General features: G+C 45.1%; 2 protein-coding genes across 12 annotated transcripts in view; both read left to right on the forward strand.

Moving 5' to 3' along the window:
- Window positions 1–402: 402 nt before the first annotated feature.
- The window catches only part of Inpp4a (inositol polyphosphate-4-phosphatase type I A), a 131,713-nt gene continuing 107,053 nt past the window's right edge, over window positions 403–25,062 (forward strand). For 7 of the 8 annotated variants that reach the window (XM_078028508.1, XM_078028513.1, XM_078028509.1 and 4 more), the window contains exon 1: window positions 629–768. The gene's annotated coding sequence lies outside the window, so the exon portion shown is untranslated. Of the gene's footprint in view, window positions 422–628; window positions 769–25,062 lie in introns of those variants that run through there. The other variant, XM_021719593.3, reaches the window with a different exon arrangement.
- The window catches only part of LOC110596902 (STING ER exit protein), a 56,908-nt gene continuing 32,474 nt past the window's right edge, over window positions 629–25,062 (forward strand). The window contains exon 1 of one of the 4 annotated variants that reach the window (XM_078028525.1): window positions 629–768. The gene's annotated coding sequence lies outside the window, so the exon portion shown is untranslated. The remainder of the gene's footprint in view (window positions 769–25,062) is intronic. The other 3 variants (XM_078028526.1, XM_078028524.1, XM_078028527.1) reach the window with 3 other exon arrangements.

The raw sequence follows: 25,062 nt of genomic DNA on the forward strand, positions 1-25,062 counted from the left end.
TGTTTTCCTATGGAAAAAAGAATTTCGTGGGAGAATAACTGATGTCATTTGGGGGTCTATAAATGCACATTTATGCACATATGCCAGACAGGTCCGGAAGGACACACACTCAAATATCAGCAACCTCTTCTTTTTGCAAATCTGTATTTTCCAAGAACTGTGATTTTTATTTTATTTATTTTTTTGCACGTTTCTGATTGGACCGTTCACGTTGCTAAACGTCTCGGAGGGAGCCACCACATCTTCACCTCGGGAGCGCGCTAATCGCCTGAGCACGTAGCCGGGTCGCGGCTCCTCTCAGGAACCTACTCCTCGGCGACGTGTCAGGCCTCAAAAGCCTCAGTGTCGCTGAGGGTAAAAACGCCATCTGTGGGTCCGGAAGTTGAAGAACTCCTCGCAGGCGACGCCGGTACAGAGGAGGGTGAGATCTGTGAAGCCTGGAGCAGCCGGGGGCGGGGCTTTGGCCGGCGGAGGCTTGCGGTGCGCCTGCGCGGCCGGGGGCGGGGCCGGGGCGGGGCCGCGCTCGGCGTCCGGAGCTACGGTGGTGCCGGCGCCGGGGCGGGCTCGGGCTGCGCGCGGGCAGCAGGTTCGCGGCCGGGGCGGGCGCCGCGGACGGGGGCCGGGGGATACGCACCTGAGGTGGGGCACGAAACCTGCCACTTCAGTCAGGCGGTGCCGCTACTGTTGCAGCGGGGCCCGGGCGCGCGCCCGGCTGACGGAGAACCGGGCGTAGCTGGGCGGCGGGCGCCGCGGGCCGGGGCGCGCCAGGTAGGTGAGCCGGGCGGGACCCGGGCGATGCGGCGTCTGCGGGGCCGAGGCCGGGGCTGGGCAACGGGCGCGGGGTCCAGTCCCGGTACCTGGACAGCCGGACCCGGACGGCGCCCGCGGTTGTCATGGAAATCGCACAGCCTAGCGGTTCGCCAGCGGTGGCGTCTTTTGAGAACAATCCGAGCTGGGGCGACCCTGGCTCCGGAGGAGGCACGGCGCCCCGGGCCGGGGGCGGCTGGGAGCTTCGGGATGCAGGATGCGGCGCCCGATGCCGGCGTCGCGGCGCCTGCCTCGTTCGTCTTGGGGCCGGATCCAGTGGACTCCCCACGCTGAAGGCCTCGCTGTGTTTCGAGTGTAAACATTACCGGGTTAAAAATAAACATGCATCTCAGGGTGGGAAATTGGGTCTCCATCCTTGCAACTCCTCTTCCCTTTTCTGCAGACTTGTAGTCCTCGACATCTCGGATCTTTGCTTTTCATATTTTTTTTGCCTTTCTGGCTTTGCTAGACAGTTAATTGAGGCCTGAGAGATTTGCAGGAATTTGTGGCTGTCTTTTGAAAAGCCAGTCTTGAACGTGTAGGCCCTAGAAAACTGAGACACTCAACATTGTCAAAGGTAAATTTATATCTTTGTGGGTAAAGGACGGGAGCATTAATAGGCTCGGCTTCCCTGCCCCTTGTTGCCTGCCCTCTGACATTACATAATGATGGGTTCCTCCTGCCCCAGTTGACAGCTCATGAACATATTCCTCTGGGTAAGAAGGAAGTATAGGCGGTTGTAAAGCTCATCATCTTGTCTTTTGCTTTGCCTCTGAATGTGTTTTGTGTTTGGGAGGCTGAGGAGGGATAGAATGTGATTTGTCACCTGCCCATTAGGACGTCTAAAACAAGGGAATGGGGGGCGGTGTGGCAGTTAGGATGTTGCAGTAAAATTATGCTTGGTTCATCCCCTGTTCAAGTGGATTGTGTGGACTGCGGGGACACAAGTGGTGGATGGGGACAGAGCAGGTGATCTGAGTGTGAATTCTGGTTCTGCTACTAGCTAACTCTGTATCTTGGTGTTCTGGTTTCTAAAAGGTGAAAACAGAATCTCTTACTGATTTTGTTTTTAAACCTTGATTCTTTTGGTATTGGTCAATGCACATAGATTAGTTGTTGGTTGTCCTAGAATTAATCCTAATTTTTCTTTGGTGGCAAACAGCCTTTTTTTTTTTTTTTTTTTTTTACAGGGAGTTTGTCTTTGGATGTAGGTTAGGGCCTTTGGTTTTTTTTTTTTTCCCTGAAATATTTACTCCTAGAAGATTCAATTCATTGATTTCTTTAAGGAAAGTGAAAAATAGTGCCCACATGGGGAGGTCAGTATGGCGATTCTGTGGGAGTATTGGTGTCGGAGGAGACCATGAATGATGCTGTTCTCAGGGTGGTGTTGCATGTGAACAGAGCCTCCCAAGGCCTTGTTCCCTGTAGTGTCTTGTAAGTATGTTTTGTAGCAACGAGCCAAAGTTATTGGGAGGGTCTGACTCAAAGACAGAGCTTAGAGGAATGGATGCTGGACAGATTCAAAGAGAAAGGAGGGCAGTGTTTCTGCTGAGCTCTGCAATATGTTGTACTTACCTTCCTACTTTACCTTTCTAGCTCCTTTTCATTTGGTATCTTCCATCTCAGGGTATGTATTTGCTCAGGTTAAACTCTGTCCCCATGTAGTCTCAGTGTGCAGTGCCGATGTCTTAGATTATAGTTAACACTATTGTTTTGGAAACTGGCTATTTTGTAGTATTGCTGGTAAATAAATATTGGAGTTTTTAAAAAAGAAAGTCACTTTAAGGAAATGGTGAAATGAATTATACCCATGAGAGCTTTTTGTAAGCAATAGGACGCCAGAGAATTGGGATGTATATGATAGAGAACTATGGACCCCACGAGTCCTTTAAGCCAGCTGCCTACCTGGGAGCCTTCTTAGAGTAGACTTCTACCAGCTAACCCCCATTCCTACCCCTTGGCTTAGCATCTCAAGAATTCTACCAAGTATGTTTTATCCTGTTTGCTTTTTAATGAAAAACTCCTTTTTAGCTTACATATTCCAGAAAAGTCCCCATCTTCAACTACTCATAGTATCAGGAAGCTTTGACTTTCAGAGGAAAAAAAAATAGCACAGATCTGTGGTGAAGAAGGCTTGATTATGTTGGTGCTTCTTTTGTAGAATATGATTAATGAGCTGGTCTTGAAAGATCTTTAAAAACAGCTTTTTTTTTTTCATTGTGCAGAGCATATTTTGGAGAGATAAGTATTAACCCCTATGCAAGCTTACTTCATTATTTGCTGATTTTTTTGTGCTTTTAAGGAAGATGTCACCATGAACCTAATCCCCAGGAAATCCCCTATATTTCTATGCATATACACACCTTGCTCTCTTAAATTATTTTTTGAATTTTGATGATTGCACACTCAGAAAAGTTGCAAGAATAATGAGAATTCTTAGGTACCCTTCATCCAGATTCTCTAATGTTGGCATTTTGCTGTGTCTTTTGTCTTTCTCTCATATTCATGGATTTCTTTTTGAAAATTTTTTATAACTTTATTTTACTTATTTATTTTTTATGTGGTGCTGAGGATCAAGCCCAGTGCCTCACCTTGCTAGCAAGCACTCTACCACTGAACTACAGCCCTAGCCCCCATGGATGACTTTTTTACAAACTGTTTAATAGTAAGTTGCAGACCTAATACCCTTTTACCTCTAAATACTTTACTGTGTATTTCCTGAAAACAAGGACATTCTCTTACATAACGGCAGTGAAATTATTAAAAATCACATTGATAGAATACGATTATTTAATATACAGGTCTTATTGAGATCTTACCAGTTGCCCCCCAAAATGTCCTTTATAGCAAAAGAAAATCCTAGCTCATTTATTGCATTAAATTATTTTGTCTCTATCACTCATTTAGTCTGAAGAAGTTCCTGAGTCTGTATTTCATATCGTTGACATATTTGGAGACTACTGTTTTCTAGATAATGCTGCTCAATTTGGATTTCCTGTGGTTTTCTCATGATTAGATTCAGGTTATGCAGTTCTGGCAGGAACAGCGCAGGCTTGATGCTGCTGTCTTGTTAGCGTGTCCGGTTAGGATAATGCTGTCCATGATCTCATTCACTGGCCTTGTTAACTCTGATCATTTGACTCAGATGGTGTCTGCCTCATTGAAAACTTTTCATTTTCCTGTTGTAATCAATATGTATCTCATAGGGAGAGAATTTGAGATTATGTTAGAATACTATTACTCATATTTTTACCCACTAGTTTTAGAACCCATTGATGCTTCTTGTTTGAATCAGTTTTTACGATTGTTGACAGATGGTGATTTTCTAATTCCATATTTTCTTCTACATTTATTAGTTGGAATTGTACTGAATAGAACTTTTCTATCTTATTTAGTTCTTGATTTGCATCCCTGGATTTAAGAATTCTTGCTTTATTCAGTGGATTATAGACTGTTACTCCCATTACTCATTTGTTGCTCTAATTGTCTCAGATTTGGCCAGGGGGAGACCTTTCAGCTGGATTGTATGTCCTTTTGAAATGTCCCTATGGTTCTTTGAGGTTTTCTTTTCTTTCTGGCACAAAATCAAGACTTTAGCTTATGTTTTCCTTGCCCTAGCCATTTCTCCTAAGAGCCTTAGTTCCTTTTAATAGAGTGGTGTAAAAACCCAGGTGTATCAGGCATTAGGTGTGCTCATTGCTGCTGAAGTGCCCTTGCTTCTGGATCCTGTCAGTAGACAAACATTTTAATTGTAAACAAGTGTAGTCACATTACACAAAATTTTCTGTGATTTGCTTTTCAAATTTAATGCTCTGTTCCTAATATCTGTGTATACTGACATGAGAAGTTTGTCCTCCTTTGTGTTGTGGGGAGTAGAGATACATTCTAGAGTATAGTGTGTGCAGTTTATTTAATCATCTCTTATTACTGAACATTTAAGATTGCTTCCAAATTTCTGCTATAAAATCAGTGAGGAATCCTTGAAACATATCAGTGTTAATGCTCAAAAATATTTCAGTCTTCTAGATCCCTAGAAGTTTAATTTCTGGGACAGAGTGTAATTTTAAATTGATATTTTTGTCAAATTGCCCCCCCCCCCACCCGCCGACTTTATCAGATTGTACTTATTCCATTAGTGAGTGAAACTGTTTCCCTTTGACTGGGCTAGATATATTTGCCAGTTAATTTTGTTAACTGTTAATTTTGCCAGTCTAATGGGCAAAGAAGACATTATTGTTTTAATTTTATTTCCCAAATTGCCAAAAATATTGAAGGCCTTTTCATGCTAATTTATAGTTCAGCTTCTGTGAATTACCTGTTCACATCCTTTGCCTATTTTTTTTTTCTCACTAGATTGTTCTTACTGGATTGTGGAAGTTACTGTAATTTTGGACTTTATTCTTGGCAACCTTAAAAGGCTCCTTTAAGCGTGATACATTTTTTAACCTAAAGGAGAAGAGACTATTGTTTTCTGAGTAGCCCCTGAATGCATGGCTCAGGTTAGGTCCTCCCAGGGCCTGTCAAGAGGCAAGCTGTGGGTCATAAAGTAAGCCCAGGTGAGGGGTGGCTGGGGCACCTACCTGAGGTTAGTTGAAAGAGGCTGGTCTGGGATTCAAGTGCTCAGTGTCTGGAGCTAGTGCCATTTTCATTAAATCACATAACTTCCTTCATAGGATTTTAAAAATAAATGTTTCACTTTATTTATCAATGGAAGGATGCAGATTAATTATCAATATCAACAATTTCTATTTTCAGTACTTTGCTTTATGAATCAGGAGCTTCTTTACTCAGGCCTGGGTAGTGAGCAGACATCTTTCAGAAACTGAATTTATTCCTAGAACGTTTGTGGACTCCTAAGTTGAATTTTTTTCAAGTATCTCTGTGACTTTGGGCAAGTAGCTAAATCTTTCTGTGCCCATTTTCTCACCTGCAAAAATTGGGTGGATAGTGGTAGCAGTCCTGTTGTAATACGAAATGAGCTAATACACATTGTGTACTTGGAGCGGTGCCTGACGCTGATAACTGCAGTAACGAAGCCTTTATGATGAGTTCAGATCTAGAGGGGGCGGGGGTCAGCGTTAAATTTAGGATTAGATCAGCTTTTCTTTATAGGTTCAATCTCTTAACTGTACCTTTTGTAATAACCTGACTGGGGATTGGAAAGCCAGGAGACCCAGGGTCTGTGCCCTTCTCTCCTCTTTCTGGTCTGCACCTACCTTCTTCATGCCCTGTCTTGGCTGCAGCCCTGTGTCTCCCAGCCAACCCCTCTGCTCCCCTCTCCCCTAACTGTTTGCCCACAGCTCTAACTGGGTTGGTGTGAGACTGCAGGCCTTTTAATATGGAGGCTGTTCTGTGAGGTCAACCTGGTGAGGGCCTCAAAAGCAGGAAGGCAAATAAATATGAATGTGGGTGATTTCAGGGACTCATACTATCATCTCATGATAAAGGTGAGGTGTCCTTTATTTATTTTCTGGAATAGGGTCAGAAAAACAGAGGGGTGCCCTCAACCACCACAAGGAGGCATGGGACTCTAGAGGAAGAAAACATTCACTCCTCCCAGCCCAGGAACCTTCCCAAACCTTTCCCTCACATTGTGACTTGCCTGACCTCAGGTTCCTATAGGGCTCGTCTTGTTGTAATTTACAAGATAGGATTCTGAGATCTTCTGAAAAATCCCTTGCCCCTTTCTGCTCCCCATTCCTTGCCAAAGCCTTCCTGCAGCTGCACGGGCTGCTCTGATGGAAGCTGTCTGATCACTGGAGTCCTACTGTATTAGCAGATTTACAGTTTCATCAACAACCTGGATTCCTCTCTCGCCAGCCATCACTGCTGGTTTCATTATAGGGCTAGTCTCCTACTGATTACAGAATAGTTAAGGTCAGTGGGACTATTTCTCGATTCCTTCCAGCAGCAGCAGGGAAGGAGACAAACTAGTGGGGTCACCAGCCAACCCTTGCCCTGTGTACATCAGTCTTTCTCTCTGATTCATAGGAGCAGAGGATCCCGTGCCTTTCCAGACCAGTAGCATGAGGCTTTGAGAGTGCTGCGGATTGATTGGTTGGCAGAGACCAGCAGAATCAGAAAAGTTGCAAGTTCTCATCATTAATCATCTCTCATTAATAATGATAACTTGTTAGAACGCAGTGTCCCAGACCCAACCTTCTGAATCAGAGACTGAGGGGTGGACCCAGAAATCTGTTGCAGGGTCAATGGATTCTGATGCACCCTTATTTTAATCAAGACTACTCCCACTCTACAGCTGGAAATGGGGTTGGCCTTTCCTGAAGCCAGAATAGGAAGAGTGGATGTTGAGTGGTTAGCTCATAGGGTGGACTGGAAAGTGTTTAAGGACCCAGGGGTAGCTTTGCTTTCCTTGATTTCCCCTGCTCTACGCCCCAGCTCATCTACCCAGCTGTTTATTGGCCCCCATGTCTGCGGCCTCTGTAGCTTCTCTGCATGTGGTTCTCCCCCTCCCAGTGGGACTCAAAGGAAGCAGCATGAATACACCCAGCCCTGGGTTCTGTGTCTGGCCCAGCAGGCATGGTTTCTTCCAGACTGGCCTTTCTAAGCTGGATCTTCTGACTCAGTTTCCCAAGACATTCGCAGGGTATGTTCAGATGTGTAGGGTTCCTGTCCCCTCTTATTCCTTGTTCATTTGGGAAAAATAGAGAGCAATCTAGTTAACAGCAACTTGAGAAATATTTAGGGAGTTGGTCTAGACACAGTCCAGGTGACTATTTTCGGCAGTGGTTGATGATGCTGTTTGATTTTGCAACGTGTCCTCCTTTGTGCCCTTTTTTCCCCTACTTTATGTTTGGGTGAAATAAAGTAGCTACCACCTTGGTGAAATTAGGAGATCAAAATGGTCCCACATTTTTTCTGAAACTAATGAATTGAGGTATTTCTAGATCTTCTTGACTGTCCAAAGTTTAAGAATTCATCTCAGTACATAAAAGCCATGTTGAGGAGCAGTCTTGCACTGAGATCTCTACCTTTACACTGATGATGAGGAAGAGGCACACTGGAGGAGGAGTCTGGCTGGAGAAGGGTCCACAGTATTTTTCAATGGGCAAGTGGTTCACAAAAGCAATTTGAAGGCTTGACCAACATTTAAAAGGGGAGTTTTTTTGGGAAAAACAAAATAGCAAATATCCAGATCCATTTTCTATAGGAAGGGCAAGCACTTTATTTTTATGTAAAACATTTATTTGCATAGGGTGTATTTTGGGTGATTTCTCCTAGGTTCCTGTGTCTTAGCAATGACAGAACTGCTCTCAAGTCACCTTGGCTGGCTCAGAGTTGGGCAGGGGACACATTATTTGATGCAGGCATCAGTCTGGTTCCTATCACAAAGCAAAGGCAGTAGTGTCTTTGGCATATCTGTTTGGTTTTGTTGGGAAGGGGAAAGTTGGATTATAAAAGAAAGAAAAGGTGCTGGATGTGAGTCCTAGTTAGCTCTCATCTGTGAAATGGGGAAAGGCAAGTGCCTGGCTCCCAGGGCGAGAGGGTAGAGGTCAGCTAGAGAGATCTGTGAACTGTGGAATGGACCAGTGCAGGTGGGAGCTTATGTCCTCCCACTCAGTTTTATAGTCTTGCTGATTCTGTTTCCCTGACAGTGCCCTGATTTTAAGTTGCTCAGCGGGCTGGAGTGCTTACCATCTCTGACTGCTGCTCAGAGCACCTCTAGGAGAAATAAACGTTGCAGAAGAAGGAGGTGCTGAGACAGGGACAGCTGGCACAGGATGTCGGTGAGGGTGGGAGGAATCTGGACCAGCTTTCTGTTAGGTGGTCACTGATACAGCTGGCTTCCACTGGCACTTTTTGTTGTTGTGTTGTTTTTAATGTGTAAAAACTTGGGATTGTGTGTGAAGGAATGTTGAGTACTGCACATTTCTTATTCGTTGCTTTGACTGTTCTACATATACAGATGTCAAATGAAATGATCACATTGCCTGACTGGGTGATAATCAAATAGCAATGAACTGGAGTGATTGATGGAGCCCAGTCAGGAGGGAGCTAGGTCTAAGAGATGTCCAGATTTCCAAGAATCTTCATAACATTGTTACTCCCATGGTTTGGAAGAGGAGAGGAAGGTGGGCCAAGGATTGGATTTGGGGGAAGCAAACTGGTAGACTGTGCCCACCTTAGGTGGGAGGGAAGGGCTAGTGGTCTCATTCAGGTTTTACGCCCAACTTGCCATTGACTTGGTGAAGTTGTTCTGAATTTCACTGTTGTCCTTCCTTGTTTTGCAGCTAAGGTGAATCCCTCCATTTCTGCCCCCTTGGCTCCTCTCCTATGGTGATGGTAGAATGGAGGGAATGGAGGTGTGATGGTGGCTGAGTGCTGCAAGGTGCAGGCGTGTGTTCTGGGTCTAGCTGGCACTGGACTGACACACCCAGTGCCTGGTTAGGGAAGTGCTGCTTCCCTAGTCTGTTGACTTGGAAACTTTGCTTCTTTCTCCTTTCACTTTCTTGCCCCATTGCAGTGATTCAGCAGTTACTTCCTAGAGTAGAAGAAATTACTTGGTGTCAGAGATGCTGGAGGACCCAGGACGTGTCAGTGGAGATAGGATCAGCCTGTAATCATGCAGACCAAGCTCTTCCTGATCCAGGTAGAGCAGAGCAGGCAGAACTGTTCTCAGACTCCTCCAGCCTGCTCCCCACCCTCACATCCCTCCTTTGAGGCCCCGGTAGACAGTCTTCAAGTCTCCTGTAGATATAATGTTGCAGTTCAAATCCTTGTCATTTTCCCATGTATTGATGGAGACCACCTCACTACAGTGTGCTGATCCCTAATAATTTATTCACATTTATCTTCCTCTTCAGGTCTGGACTATTTCTCCTTACTGGCCGATTGACACCCCTTCCCTGACATCTCCACGTACCTCTCTTTCTCTCTGACCTGCTTTCTTCCTACTTTTGTCCTGTTGTATTTTCTTCTTATACTTTTTTTTTGTAATGGAGACTTAGTAATTGTGTATATTCCTGGGGTAAGGTGTGACATTTCAAAACATGTGCAATGTGTAGTGATCAGAGTAATGGGCTTGTCTCTCACCTCAGCCATTTATCATTTGTTTGTGTTTGGAACATTCAGAATCTTCTCTACTAGCTGTTTTGAAATATTTAATTAATTGCCAACCATCCTTACTTATCCTATTTTGCTGTGGAACATTAGAAATGACCCATTCTATATAATTGCTCCCCTGTACCTGTTAACCATGCTCTTTCTGTGCCCCTCTCCCACTCTTCCCAGCCTCTGGGAATCACTATTCTATTCTCTAATTCTTTGAGATCAACTTTTTTGCTTCCACATATAAGCAAGAACATGCTATGTTTGTCTTTCTGTGCCTGACTTACTTTATTTAATGTAATGCCCTCAAGTCCTATGTTGTTTCAGATGATAAAATTTCATCCTGAATAATATTCCATTGGTGTGTGCATACTGATTTCTCTTTATCCATTCATCATTGTTGGAGACTGAAGTTGATTTCCTATCTTCTTTTCTGAATAGTGCTGCAGTAAACTTACAAGTGCAGATGTCTCTGAGACATACTGATTTCAGTTCCTTTAACTACCAGTAGTGGGATTGCTGGATCGCATGGTGGTTCAATTTCTAGTTTACTAAGGAACCTTCACGTATTTTGCATAATGGCTGTACTAGTGTACATTCTTACCAATAGTGCCTGAGAGTTCTCTTTTCTCTGCACCCTTGCCAGCATTTTAATTTTTTATTTTATTTTTTGAGGTGTGGCCATGTTGCCCTTGCTAGTCTTGAACTCCCAGACTCAATTGATCCTCCCTCCTTTGTCTCCCAAGTGCTGGAACCACAACCCATTTTTTAAAAAATCTTTTTGATAATAGCTATTCTGATTAGGGTGAGAGGATAACTTATTGTGGTTTTGATTTGTAATTCCTGATGATTAATGATGTTGGGCATTTTTTCATATGCTCGATCATTTGCACATCCTCTTTTGAGAAATGTCTGTTTAGATCATGTGCCAGCTTTTAAGTCAGATTATTTGTTTTTTTGCTGACACATTATTTGAATTCCTTATATATTCCAGGTGTTAATCTCTTGTCCAGTAAACAGTTTGCAGGTATTTTCTTATATTCTATAGGTTGATTTTTTTTCGTTTGCTATGCTCAAGCTTTTTGGTTTGTCAGTTTTGTCAATTTTTGCCTCTTCTTTTGAGATCCTATTCCCCAATTTTTTGCCCAGGTTAATGTTCTGAGGCATTTGTCCTGAGTATTCTTCAAGTAATTTCATAATTTGGGATTTTACATGGAAGTCTTTGATCCAATTTGAGTTGATCTTTTTATATTGTGAGAGATGAGGGTCTAGTGTCTTTCCCCTGCATGTGGATATCCAGTTTCCTCAGCGCCAGTTTTTGAAGAGACTTTCCTTTCTCTAGTATGTTCTTGCCAACCCTTTGTAAGAAGCCAGTCAGCTGTAAAAATGTGGGTTTTCTATTCTGTTCTGTTAGTCTGTGTGTCAGTTTTTGTGCCAGTACCATGCTTTTTGGTTACTATAGCTTTTTAATATATTTTGAAGTCAGACTTAAACCTTGTTTTTTTGCTCAAGAAGGATCACTTTGTCTATTTGGAGGTCTTTTTAGTTCCATACAAATTATAAAGGAGTTTTTTTTTTTTCAATTTCTTTAAGAATGTCATTGGTATTTTGATGATCTATTTTATTTCCTGTTAGCCATTACTGACTTGTTGCAGAAAGAATAATAGGTATAAAGTTGCGAAGAATGAACAGATAAGAGCTCCAGCTGCACATTGCTATATAAATGCTTTCTCTTCAACAAGAGTCCCTAAGAGGCTCTGAACGTGTTTCAGGTATGCTGATCTGGCTAAAAGCATTCACATTCTTCAGTCATGTGCCTTTCTTATGAAGCAGTGCAGGCCTACAAGAGCAGGGGCGTCTTGCTTTGGGAGCGCAGATATTTTGGGATTGTCCTTATAGGTACCTTCCAAAAGTGTCACATTTTTAGTAACTCCACTGGGGGATATTTTGGTTTTGCCAACTTAATTATTTAATCATTTCTTAATACGTCTAGCTAGTAAACTATGTTTACCAAGCTAGGTATTAACCTGTTTGGTCAAAGATAGAAGGAAAGTCAGCCGGGGGTAGTCAAGTAGTGAGGGGCCTTTTGTGGGGTTAGATTACCTGGCTCAAAGAGAAGAATTCCTTAATGACAGCAGTCCTCCTGGAAATGATTCTGGTACCAACTTGGTTAGTAGAAAGCATCTAGGTTTTAAAGTTCATCTCACTCAGTCTCTCATGTGGGGGGTGACATTGGCATTTAACTACGGGGCCATGTCCCTGTGTGCGCCTAGTCCTGATGCTGTCAGAGTGCTGGGCTACCCTGTCTGGTGTGCAGGTGTATCCTCATTAAAGAAGCTAGCACAGCAGCCCCCTTGATAGCAAAGAAGGCTACAAGGTATAATGACTCATTTCCAATAGGATTAGATGAGATACAATCAAATTCCAGGGAAGTAATTGCTGCGTCACTCCTTGGAACTGGGCATTCCACAAATTGACCCGTGTTACATATCCACAGGTTGGCTGTTTTGTAAATCATTAAAGATTATACTCGTATTTATCATGGCAACTAGTAGCCTGTGGCTTAGACTATAAACCTAACTTAGTGGAATAACTATAATGAATAAAAGCAGGGCTGTTTTTACCTCATAATCTAGATTTGTCTGCACTGAATATACAAACGAGGCTATTAAATACTTGGGGTGCTGGTGGGCATATGCCTGTAGTCCCAGCTACTTAGGAGTCTAAGGTGAAAGGATCACTTGAGAACAGCCTGGGCAATCCAGGGAGACCCAATCTCAAAACAAAACAAACCAACCAACCAAAAAGTTTGGGGCAGAAAACAGGGATTTGCTGTATGAAAACTTTTTGTACTTGCCACCCAGGCAGGTCAGAAATAGGATGGGTTAGCTGTTTCAGGATTATAGTTGTTGGTTATAATATCAGAAGAAACTCTTTCATAAAGGAACTTTGCAACTAAATAAATCTTGTTATGGTTAAAAGGTCTTTTGAGAATGTACTCACCCTAGCTTACAGCCCAGGGTAAATTTGAAAATGCTTTATAAATTTAAAGTTTTCTTTCTGGAAATGTGGAACTGTTACCAGGCTAAAATCTCCAAATTCTCAGTTCCCAGCACATAGGATGCTGATATTCTGTGCCATTGGATTTAGTGGGAAATGGTAGAATTGTTGCGTTTAGATACACATAATAGAAAAAACCTGGAGAAAAGAGGCTTAGTCAAGGTAGGCATTTATTTGTCCTTCGTTTTCTGAAGTCTGGAGGTGAACAGTCAGAGCTTATGCTGTGCCATCCCCAGGTCATGTTCCAGAACCTCATTTCCAGGATGATGGCTTGAGATATAGTCAGCCTGTGGGTCTTCTAAACACGAGGCGAGGGCTGGAGGTACAGCTCAGTGGCAGAGTACTTGTGTAGCATGCATGAGACTGTGGGTTCCATCCTGTACTACAAAACAAAAACACACCCCCAAACTGTCTTCCAAACGCCAGGCTCCAGGAAGGCAAACTTTCTGAGAGTTCCTCATGGAACATCAGCTTCATAGCTCCTTGGCAAGAGCTGACGTGGGAGGGGAAGAGAGGGGACTCAGAGACAGCAATCTCTTTCTTTTCTATAAGTTGTTATCTTTTTTTGGAAGATGAGCTTTCATATTAGGTTGGGAGATGGTTGGATCAATTTCCCTATGCCAACAACTAGAAACTTAGTGGGGTAGGGCAACCAACTAGAAACTTCATTCTCACTTCTGCATATACCACCTTCTTTGAGCCTGAAAGAGATTATTTGATTCCTTTGTGCCTTAATTTCCTCATTTGAAGAATGGAACTAAGAGAATTGTAATTAAATTCTCAGAGCCAGCCCAGGCTCAGACCAGAGCTGCTTTCTACCAAGAACCCACTTGATGTTTCTGGACTCCTGAGAGTGTTCACAGTGAAGTGGAGGGTTGGGAGGATTTCGGGCAGAGCTCATGGTCCAGGCTAGGGCCTGGGGATGAGATTCACTGAGCCAGCAGGGGCCGACAGTGGAGAGGCCCACACGGAGACTGCTTTTTCCTTGTGGCCTCCAGGGTAGGAAGGGCTGATTCCTTTTTCCTCATTCCGAGCACCACTGACAGTTCTCTTCCCTGAGTGTGCAGAGGGCCAACTCCCCAGCTGAACTAAGGACAGTACCTGGGTCTTTCTGTACCTCTGTCCTGCTCTACCCCACCCTGTCCCAAGTTTCCATTTAGGAGAGGGACCCTATTGCCCACTGTGTCAGGTAGAAAGGATCTAATACCCAGTTTATTATAAATATCAGCAAAACTGAATATGTTATTTTGGGGGCATTTGCCTTTTAAGAATAATATAAAAGCTAGCAGGTTCTAAAGATACTCTTTGCTGTGGAGGGATTTGAGACACAAGACCAGGCATGGACTGGGAGAAGTTTGGGCCATCCTTGGGCCAGCAAGCACTGTGAATAAGCATTTGTTTAGGCTGACAGTTGCTCTCACCTGACCTGTACATGTGCACATACATTCTCTTTATACACTCACCCTGACAAGCCAGCAGCTCTGGGAAGTCAGACCCCCTCAAGGAGCCATGCTTTGCTTCCAGACTGACCTCAGACTCCACTGGTGTTACAGATACCGGTGTGCATGTGTTCAAGAATACTGGTAGAGAGAATCACTCCCTGAAGTGATTCTTTGGGATACCTAAACAAGCTTTTATGATAGGAAACTTCTGTGTTTCCAAAGCTAGTGACATAATTTTGCTAATCTGTGTAATAACTGTTTATCCCAGCTTTTGAGTTTTTTCTTTCAATTTTAATTTTTAAAAAGGCTCAAATCATCAAATAGCCCTTTCTTACTTTCTCCATTGCTGGCAGTGGCTACTAACAAGTGAACACAGCACCTTTCTTGGTGTCCCCTCATGAATCCTTACTGCCCGTGTGTCTGTGCTAGAGTTCTTCCAGACTGTTTTGCTAGCCAGTTCTTTGTCAGTGAAGACACTTCTTTTCATCTTTGAGAGTGAAATATTTCACTTAAAGGAGCTTCCCACTTCGCGCAAACACCTTTCCTGACCCTTCATGGTGTGCTGGCATGTACTACTTGGGACTCCCCTCCCCCTTCCTTAGGTGCTCTGGGTCGCATTTGGCCCTGGCGAATGGATGCTGTACATTTTTTTCCAGAGAAAGCAAAGGCTATTGGGATACCTAAACATGCAGTATATGTGCAGAAAGAGGCCGAGGGCAGTGGATCTGATTTCCACGTTTCTTCTCAAGCTCTTAAAGGGGAAACCTCCTTTGCTGGAGTGCAGCAGGGACAGAAGTGCAGAGGCGGTGGAATTTCTCAAAAGCTTGGCCCACCGTGGAGATCAGCTCTTGGCACACTTTGTGTGGTCACTGGTCCTAGTCATGCTCATAAGGGATGTTCATTGTAGGCAGTTGGGAAGCATCTGTGTTCAAGATGGTGACTGCCAAGGTCTGGAGACGCTGAAGTTGATGGTTTTTTATGACTTTTGTGTCACATTTGCCACAAATGTGATTGGAGCATGCACAGGGCATACATATGGTACTAGGTTAGGATCACAGAGCACTCAGGCAGAGCTTTGTCCTTTGGGAACTGTGCTTCTTGGGGAGAAAAGTCATATGGCTCAGGCCCAGGAGAAGGAGTCACACTGACTGAACCTGGTCAGGTGCTGCCTCTACCCGGCACTTCCTGCTGTTGGCAAAATCATCACTCCAGGGCCTGGCTGAGTCTCCTGTCCGCACCTGCCCTCCCCACTGAGTGGCCTGAGGAGGGGTGGGTGGCTCAAAACAGACTGAACAACATAAGGGCAAAATAACCTGCCAGTGGCCCCTTGGTGGCTGGCAGGCAGCATGTTGAGTGGGAGGCCTCTCACTACTTCCTCCTCTTCCTGAACACTAGCTCCTGAAGGGCCTGGACAGGTCACTTCCAGTGTGAGATTCTGAGTTACTGGGCATGGCATCCCACAATGGCATTTACAGTGTAAAGCTCGCCAGAATTCTCTGGGGACAGGCCTGTGAATGTTGTGAATCTGGGTGTCATGAGACTTAAGTGTCCTTTAGGGCTGGGACAATAGCTCAGTTTTCTTTGTATCTCTAGAGTGTCCTGCAGTACCAGGCATAAAATAGGTGTATAATTAGTGTTTCTTGAGTCAATGAATGAACAAAGCCAGACTGTCATTGTGATGAGTAGTAAGAAGGGCCTTGGCCTCTCTGGGAAGACAGTCTGCTGTCAGAAGTCAAGCTGGTGTTCCATCGATCTGAAGGGAGAGAGCTGAGACCAGCGCTAGTGGCAAAGCTGTTGCCATTATGAACTCTGGGGCTAAAACCAGAACTGTCACCTTGTTCCATTGTGCCTGTCACAGGCAGAAGCCTGTTCTCAACAATGACCTTTTATGTCCTTGGCACATGAGCTCTTGTTCGGCTGCCTGGAACCTGGGGCTGCTTCTGCTCCTCTGGGTCAGAAAGTATCATCCCTTAGGGTCTGGAAATCTTGTTTTTTTAAAAATTTAAGCAACTTCGATAAGGACCTCCCCCGTTCCATACATGTACTTATGCAAATATTCACAAATACCAAAAGATAAAAGGAAGCCTCTAAGGGTAGGAACATCAGCAAAGGCAGCCTCCTCCTCTCTTGGGTTTTTGGGAGCACAACGAGGCCTTGGGAAGGATGAGGTGGCTCAAGCTGGGGTTCCAAGAGAGGTGGGGAGGACCGCTGGGTGACACCTCAGGGGAGAGGCTCCAAAGAGGCAGGGCCATGTCACCAGTGGCTCAAGGCTCCTCAGACCCTCAGTAAGGTTTGGGACTTCATTCTCAGCACACTGGAGGGTCTTCAGGCTTTTTAAAACGTTTTGATTCTCTTTTGCTTATATCCTTTATTTTAAATGACCAGGGCCATTTCATGGTTTGAAGAGATTCTTGGATTGTGCTAACATCAGTTTTGGGGATTTATGGGCCAAGATTTGGATTCCTAATCTCTGCTCAGGATCCATTCCTGCAGGCATGGGTCCTGATATAGGATTGATGCAGTGCATACCAAAAGGCAGAGTGCCCTGGTGTCCACAGTGTCAGAGGTGAAGCCGTGTCTGTGAAGTGCTAGAAAGGAAATCCAGCACTGGGGAGGATGGTCTGTACTGCTGCTGAGCTGCCTGAGAACTGCTGTGCCAATTGTGAGGAAGAACCTTTGGCCTCCCAGGTTCCTGCGGCTGCCTCTGGGGCTCTCCCTGCAGTGAACAGCTAATAGCTGAGGCCAGCTCCAGGGACTTCGTCCTCTCTGAGACTTCACTGTTTCTGTGACCTTTGGGGTCTCTGCTGTGGGCACAGTGCAGACATAAAACAGTGAAGCTGTTGCTTCTTGCTTGAGGGATACTCTGGGAGTAAGGGATCATGGGGGCAGGGATTGCCTTGTGAGTCCATGAAACCACCCTCCATCTCTAAGATCCCAGGACTGTGTGACTTGGAGCATGTGTCATCTCGAGGTGATGTAGCAGGGGGTGGAAAACAGTGGAAGGAACCTTGTTGGAGAAGGGAGAAGGGAAGGACAGAGAGCAAGGGATGCTCAGTGACAGGGCAGTTATTGCCAGCAACCGTTGTGACTTTGATGATCTCAACTGTGGACATGGTATTGCCCCAGAAAAGGGCCTTGACATCCCTACTTTCTTATTAGTGACTTTGCACTAATGTCACTTGGTAAGAGTTCTTGAAACTTGCCTTATTTATTTGATTTGACACATTGTATAACTTTCTATTTTATTTTGTTGTTTTGTTTTTTATTTTTTAGTTGTAGATAGACATAATACCTTTATTTTATTTGTTTTTGTGTAGTGCTGAGGATCAAACCCAGTGCTTCCCAAGTGCTAGGCAAGCGCTCTACCACTGAGCCACAACCCCAGCCCATCTATTTTATTTTTATAAGCAAAATTTTTTTTTTTGGCTTAAACATTGTAAGGTATAGCGGGATATATGGTAAAATCTTATCTCCCACCCAACCCCCATCCCCCATATCCTCTCCCTGGAGACACCAGTGCCAGGTGCTTGCCAGGCTATTCTGCATATGGCAGCAAATGTGTATGCATGAATTAACTACACTCACTGGGATGTCATGCTGCCCGCCTGCACACACCTCACCTTCTCCCTTGACTGTGTATCATTGGAACATGAGGAGTTTTGTGTCTAGCTGCATGCCATCCCACTGCCAGGCTGTGCTATAGATGGATGCCTCAACCATTGCTCTCTGGATGTTGTTAGGTTCTTTCTAGCCTGTGCCTGCCATCAGTATGTTTAATAGGTTTTTTGTTTGTTTTGTTTTGTTTTGTTTTTTGTGAGTGTGTGTGTGTGTGTGTGTGTGTGTATGTGTGTGTGTGTGTGGTGCTGGGGATTGAACTCAGGGCCTTGTGCATGTGAGGCAAGCACTCTGCTACTCAATTATATTCCCAGTCTGGCATCAGTATGTTTATTAGCTCTTCAAAGAAAGCTGTGACTGATCACCTGCCCCTGCTTGCTCTAGGACCTGGGCTCTGGCTAGGAGGAGAGCATAGGCTTTTTTGACCTTGTAAAACTAATCCCCATTTATTTCAATTATGAAATGGCTGCTATCATTTTGTTTGGATGGTTGAGGGCAGTTAATGGTTAGATATTATTATCTGTAAGTTACGCATCTTACAGAATTGGCCTTACATTCTAGTTGCACACAGACCTTTTAAACTAACACCTAGCAATCTGAATGAGGCTTGGCAAGGCCATCTCTGACCCTGGTTTTGGGACAGGCCGTCTGAGTGTGTATATAGTTGTGGGGGATCTCTCTGACAGCCAGGACCAGGAACACAGCCTTCCAACTGTGATGGTGTCTGGCAGAGACTGGCTCTGGCTCTGCCCTCCTAGCTTATCAGCTGCTCTGGCCAATGTACTCTGAGGGGGAAGGGAGTAACCTTGACAAGGGCATTGTAAATACATATCATATAGAGTCACATGGTTGTCTTTAGCTTCTCAATCTCTGAGGTGGCATGGTAGTTTATCACAGGTGGAGTGTGTCAGAGTATGTCACAGGACAGTGTCATGGAGGCAGAGGACTCCTGTGAGGCCCCACCTGCAGGACTGGGAGGTGAAGGAGCTCTTCGGGGTAAACCTGCCCATTCTCATTCAATCCCCTAGCAGGTGTTTTTTTTGGCACAAGGGAAGCTTCAATTACTAAGCTAGCCCTGGGGGGAGCCAGAAAACAGGGATGATAACCACCCACAGAGAGGTCACAGGCATGTACCTGTGAGAATGCCTATAAGTCCCCATGTAGGATTTAGGACAGATCGGAGGCCTGAGCCTCTGAGGGGGAGTGAAGATCTGGGAGACTTTAGGCCACTGGGTCTGCTGTGTGCAATGCCTGTGGCTGAGGAACACTGAGGTGGCTCTTGCTCCTGGCCATGGCTCACTCTGTGCACGCCCATGGCCATCTTCCTGCACTAATAGTCTCAGCCCGCTTTTGGCACGAGGTCTCTATCGAGTGAACCCAGCCCTGGCAAAAGGACAGAGAAGAAAGGGTGCAAAGAAGACAGCTCAGAGGACCTGCAGATGGCGGCGTCCAGGAAGGGAACAGGCTACTTCTTTCTGTTCGTATTTCTCTGAAATACTCTTGAGGTTTTGGGACTGTACCCTGGACTTTTTGTGGCTGTGGGCTGCTATGGCTTGGTTAGAGGGACAGTCTTTATTGTATTGTGTGCAGGATGGAGAGAAGGGTTGGAGTCAGGGTGGCAGGGCTCTTGGGACATCACAGCCATGACTCTGAAACTGAAGAGGACAAAGGGGAGGGCAGAAGGGCTATCAGGATCACAGGGCCTCATCCTCAAAGCAACCCAGAGGAAGCTGAGGCTGCAGTCTGCATGGGGGAGGCCGAGAACAGGGAGGAAGTGGAATTATTGCATGTAGTGGGTTTCGACACTTGGACTCACCCCTCAAGAAGGAAAATGGAGAGAAGGTTGCACAGGACAAGGGCTAAAGAAGGGGGCTTAGAGCACAGGGGTAGCTCTTTGCATGAAAAGATGCTGAGAAGCAGTTTAGAGGGCCAGACACTAGCCACCCCAGCCCTTCTTCTGTTCACCAACCTGCCCTTCTCTGGTGTGGGTCCTGGCAGGGCAGGAGCTGGACACTAGCTTCTCCTTTGACAGCTGCAGGACCTGTGGCTTTAAGAGGGGCTTGGGCTGTTTGTTTCTTCATGTAAGGTGGTCCTGATCATAGCCCTTTATGCCTGAGGTCGGGAAGGTCTACTCTGTGAGATCTCAGCACTGGCTGTCCTATGAAATGCTTGAATTAGTTGTACTGGGTGTTTTAACACAAATGCCCATGGAAAAACCACATTTATATGGGATGAGTGAAGAGTCAGTGGGCAGCCTTGGAAACTCCTTTTTGGGACAGAATAAAGTGAGACATAAAGGCACTTTTGTGAATGGGGCACAGAACTGGTCATACAGAATAAGTTTCCACACAGCTTTGGGGAATGGGTTGGTTGTCCATAGACAGGGTGGCAGGATCTGTCCTTCACTAATAGGGATTTCTTGAGTTCCTACCATGTGCCAGGTAGTGTGCTAATTGCTTCATGTCCTCTTCCACAATTGACCTCTTCCACAATCTGGAGGCCAGATGTTTAGAATGCGATTCTGTAAGCTGGATCAAGGTGTTGGCAAAGCCATGCTCCCTGGTAGCTTTAGGGGAAAATCCATCCCTAGCCTCTTCTGGCTTCTGTTAGCTGCCAATATTCCTTAGCTAGTGGACTCCTGCCTCCATCTTCAAAGTCACCTGTGTAGCATCTTTTTTCTGTGTGTCTGCTTTCCTCTGCTCCTGTTATATGACCTTGCTCTCTCTTCTCTGAAATCTCCCTCAGCCTCTTTTCCATGAAGATGTTTGTGATGGCAAATAGGGCCTACTGGGATAATCTAAGATAATCTTCCCACCTCAAGTTCCTAGGTTCAAGCATCTGGATAGTTTGCCATAAAAGGTAATATTTACAGCTTCTAGGGATTAGAATGAGGACTTTTTTTTAAGGACATTATTTACCTGTCACATCTCATAGCAGCCTTACGAAGACTGTTCTCTATCTATGCCTGTCCTATGCATAATGTGAACTCTGAGGCTGGGGAGGCTGAGTGGTGGCCACGGCTCTTTTCTTGCTCTGTTCATGGCTAGGGGCCATGATGATGTTGCTGAGAACTCCCATGATGAACAAATAAACCTCTATTTCCTGTATTGTTTTATTGATTTGAAAAAAAATGAGAGTTTCATGCTCAGGTGCTATGGCTGTATCTTGCTAGTTGAATGAGTGAATTGTAGTTTCACTATGGCTGAGTGGCCTTGGGCAGCCTCCTCTTCCTCATTTGTGTATTGACTATAGAACAACCTACTGGAAATTAGATGGGATCACACAGGTGAAATGGCCCAGCATGGTGGCTTGGCAGAGCACTGAGAAGAAGTCATATGGGCAAGGCCAGGTGAGTTTCAGGAGAGACAGTTTTGGGAGGGGGAGCACATGGTTGACTTATTTATTGGATCCTTGCTCTGGGCCAGGCCCTCTAGTAGGCAGAGGAAGAGAGCCGACAGAACTTGCAGTTCCTGCTTTGGGGGATGGGAGTAGAGGACAAAGATTTAAAAATATCATTTCGCAATTTGAATGGAAAGCAGTAATAGAAGGAGGAGGAGTCTTAAAATAGGAATATATATGTATATATATAAATATTTATTTGCATTTATATGTTATGAATGACCTAATGAAAATTTATAGTAGTTCATGTTCTAAAATCTGTTCTGTATCTTCAGCTCATCCTTCTTCTCTCTCAGTGCCACAGTCACTGGCCCCAGGCTGCTGAAGTCCCTCATTTGCTGGGTTTCAGGTCCCCAAAGGAGCTGACATGTCTCCTTATCTCCTTGCCTAGAGAGCAGAACATTCTTCCTTGCTTATCTCTGTGCTAAGTCCCTGCTTTTGTTGGGGGTATCTTCCCTGGTTCAGCCCTGATGTCTCTGCAGTGGAGGGCTTCAGGTTTTGAATTTCCTTTGTTCTCCCTCTGATTCCCTGGCTGCATGTGCAGGCCAATCCCTGCCTATCTGGCTGTGCGCCATCTCCCACCCTTTCCCACAGTAGCTTAGGAAGGAACCTTCTCTTGTGTGTTTGAGGCTAACCCTTGAGGTTATCTCAGAAGAGGTGATAGACTTTCCCTGTCTTAGATTATAACGGGTCACCAGCATTTTGAAACCTTACTGAGTGCTGGTTGCTGTGTCTCAGAGAGCACTACTTCATTTAATCCTCCAGCTGTCCTGAATGACAAGTGTGTGTCATTCAGTTTTACAAATGAGAGACTGACTATAGGTTCAGAGAAGTCACCCAGCTGGTTACTAGCAGAGCACACTCAATTCATAGGCCTTGTCCACAAAGCCTTCATTTATGGTTTTGGAAATAGAATTTGTCCCAGGATACACCAGCCATCAAACTCAGAGGAGTGAGAAGACAGGACCCATGGTGACAATGTCTGTCTGTTTTTGATGGAAGCCCACAGTTTTATTCCATCTCTCTCTTTCTAAATACTTGTTTCACATGTGTGTATTTTCTGTCAGTCCTGAGGAACCACACCCATGTTTCTGAACTGAGAGTTTCTTAGAGAAGGGGAGGGAGCAGCATTCTTTCCTTTTGGTAGTTTGTGCCTATGACACCCATGCCCCTCTATCCTCTTATCTATTTTCTGCTCCCCACACTGTCCATTGGCTTTCCAGCCACTAAACCCCTTCCCTCTGCCCAGGTTACCAGTTAAGACCAAAAACCTGTGAGCAATGTCAGTGACACCCACTGTGTGGGATAGCAGGTCAGTGGAGACCCACTAGCATCAAAGTTCTCCACTCAGAAGGGGGCAGAGTTCTCTTCTGAATCTCCACGAATTAACGTCTGTGTTCTTAACTTGAAGTTTCTTTTCCTTTAGTAGCAGAGTTTTGCATGTATACCCCATACATGTTCACACTTGATTTTCTTGTCTGTATATACACAATCAAACACACAGAAAAATTTTCTTGTATTATAATAACATTTTTCTTATTTTATTCTTTGCAGACTGGGGATTGAACCCAGGGCCTCACATGTGCTAGACAAATGTTCTACCCCTGAACTACATTCCCAGTGCCCATCCCCGCCCCCCCCCTTAAATTTTATTTTGAGATAAAATCTCACTAAATTGCCCAGGCTGGCCTTAAACTTGCTATCCTCCTGCCTCAGCCTCCAGAATAGCTGGGATTATAGATGTGTGCTACTATGTCTGATGCATTTTTCTTATTTTAAGTCAGAAAAGGACCAATGAGTTGAGTAGACATTAGCTTATTAGCATAGATACTTAAGTATCATCTTAGTGATAATTTTACATGAAAGAAATGTTCCCTAGGTCCCAGATAACTTATTAATGACTTTCAGAATGAAACCTGTTGGTTGAAATACATATAAGTTCAACCTCACCTTTGTGGAATTTAAGAACTAAGTTCTAAAAAGATTTATCAATTACAATGCTTAGCTTACTTTCTAATGTAGCAAGAACCATGAACTAGTTTCACACATAGTAACTTTAAGTCTTAGTGGGATGATTGTGAAATGAGGTTTTATAATAAGAAAGTGAGATTTTTAGACACCCCATTTTGATATCTCAGTAAGGAAAATGGAAAATTTAAAGGTTCCATAGATTGGGTGGGGGGTGTTTTTAATAAAGGAAGAAAGGGTAATAAAATACAAAACTGATTAAATGCTGTATAGCGTGTGGCTGGAGGGTGGCATTTCTGGTCCTAAGACCTGTGGCATTTTTTTTTGGATAGTTCTGTTGATCTTGAACACAGTGAGACTTGAGTTTGTGAAGAGGAAACGGCACCCTCTTTGGATGAAGGCTAGCAATCTCAGCCCTCAGGGTCCATAGCAGGACCAGAATCCAGCTGAGAATTATGAAGAGCTCATGCCAAAGAGAGACCCCAAGTGATGTCTTCCAAAGTCTTGGTTGGGATGGTTTTGAACAGAACAGAGACAGCCAGAGCTGGCAGGGCAGACGTGAGTTGCTGGAGAGGGGATTGTTGGGGTTGGGGGTAAGAGCAGGAACACCAGCAGGGTTGCAGGTGTCTTCACCCTGGCTGCTCATCACAACCACTTGGGACTTTCAAAAACATGGAAGCATGATCAGTACCCTGAAAAGGCTCATTAGTGTAATCTGGGGTTGAGGTTAGTGTTGGCCTTTGTCACCTCTCCCATTAAATGATTCTGCGCAGCTGGGCTGGAGAGTAGTGGACCTAGAAGTTCAGAGCTCAGGCTCCTGGTCTTGGCCAACCTCATAGCTGTGCTGATCCAGTCACAAATGCTGAGCCTCTGTCCCTGCCATCTCCCAGAGGCCATGAAGATGAAGCATAGACACTGGACTGGGCACCAGAGAAGGCCCTATGGCAGCATGACCCAGTTATAGCAGACAGGAAAAGGCTGGCAGCTCTCCCTTCATGGTCTTGCTTAGGAAAGCCACAAGCCTGGTCGTAGCCACCTGTCAGTGCATTGGCACATGGCCAGAGGAGAACGCACAACCATGTTGACCAGTCTGAATTCATGACCCTTGAGCTCCTGTGAGCCACGGGGAGCACTTGGCACATGAGTGCTTTTCTCCACTGTCCTGTTTCAAGCTGAAAGGCCAAGTAGTTCATCTTCCAGGCTCTGTGGGCCATCCACACAGTCTGTCACAGCTCTTGGAAGCTCTGCTGAGGTGGCATTGTCACACTGTAAACAAGTAGGTGTGGCTGTGGGCAGACTTTGGCCCTTGTACTCTGACCTCAGCTATAATTTCTCCTCAAACTCCTGACCCTTTTTGTCCCAACCCTACCCTGACTCAAGCATTTCTCCCAGTCGTGTCCATCCCCCCCCCCCAAGCAACTGGCCTCTGGCTGGTTCTTCTGCCTGGCATCTATCCCCCCCACCCCCCCACCCCCATGTGGCTGACCTGCTCTCAGAGCTTCTTTAGGTCTTTGATCAAACGTCACCTTGTGGGTAAGATCCACTCTATTGAAAATAGCAAGTCCCCTGCTCCTTACCTCCCCCAGCAGTCTTGGCTCTGGCGGTCTGGGTGTTCTCTTTGGGATGCATTAGAACTGTGGTGTTGGCACAGGATAGGCCCTGCATGGGGCCTGGTGCCCACACAGCTGTTTCCAGAGGCCCC

This window comes from Ictidomys tridecemlineatus, chromosome 12 (genome assembly GCF_052094955.1).
Source record: "Ictidomys tridecemlineatus isolate mIctTri1 chromosome 12, mIctTri1.hap1, whole genome shotgun sequence".
NCBI lineage: Eukaryota > Metazoa > Chordata > Mammalia > Rodentia > Sciuridae > Ictidomys > Ictidomys tridecemlineatus.